This window comes from Cebus imitator, unplaced genomic scaffold (genome assembly GCF_001604975.1).
Source record: "Cebus imitator isolate Cc_AM_T3 unplaced genomic scaffold, Cebus_imitator-1.0 Scaffold114, whole genome shotgun sequence".
In the NCBI taxonomy this organism is placed as follows: Eukaryota; Metazoa; Chordata; class Mammalia; order Primates; family Cebidae; genus Cebus; species Cebus imitator.
In genome coordinates this window covers 4,627,983-4,628,699 of record NW_016107429.1, presented here as the reverse complement: position 1 = coordinate 4,628,699, position 717 = coordinate 4,627,983, and positions in this window count along the sequence as shown.

Sequence of the window (717 nt, the reverse complement as noted above, 5' to 3'; positions counted from 1 at the left end):
TACTCGTATCGAACTGTAATTTTGTATCCTTTAACAAATCTCTCCCTACACTTCTCATCTTTAATTCAGATGTTTGTTGTAATAGAATAATTCTGTCTAACAATTGTATGGTGTTTCAGTATGCTAAGCGCTTTTGTAAGTACTTTATAGATAGTAAATCTAATTTACTTGTCACAACAACCCAAAAAAGTAAGTACTCATATTTCCATCATCTCCATCTTACAGACAATGAACAAGAGGGAGGAGGGATCCCTCAGCTGATAGGAGAAGAGCCAGTTTCATACCTAGTCAATCTCTGTCCAGCATCCACACTCCTGCCTGACAGTATTTACTAAGCCTATGAGGATAACTGTGTGTGCTTACGACTGTGCTTCATACACATCTAAGTGCTTGCATCTAATTGCACATTCCTGGTCTATGGAGCAATAAAACAAAATTGCTTTTCTATTACCTGTTGTTTTTCATGATTATTACTAGTGATAGTTGCTCTGATAAAAATTTGTTTCTAATTTTTATTAAATGTTATAGAATTACTGATATTTCTACATACATACCAAATGCATGAATAATATATTTATGCTGTTTCCCAGGTAAATTACCTATATTCTCTACTTTCACTCTAAAGTAATTGACTCTGTAAAAATCACATCTAGTTGTAAAAATCCACATTTGCTTCCTAAATGTGCTCAGCATTTCATTTGGTCCTCACAGAAAGTT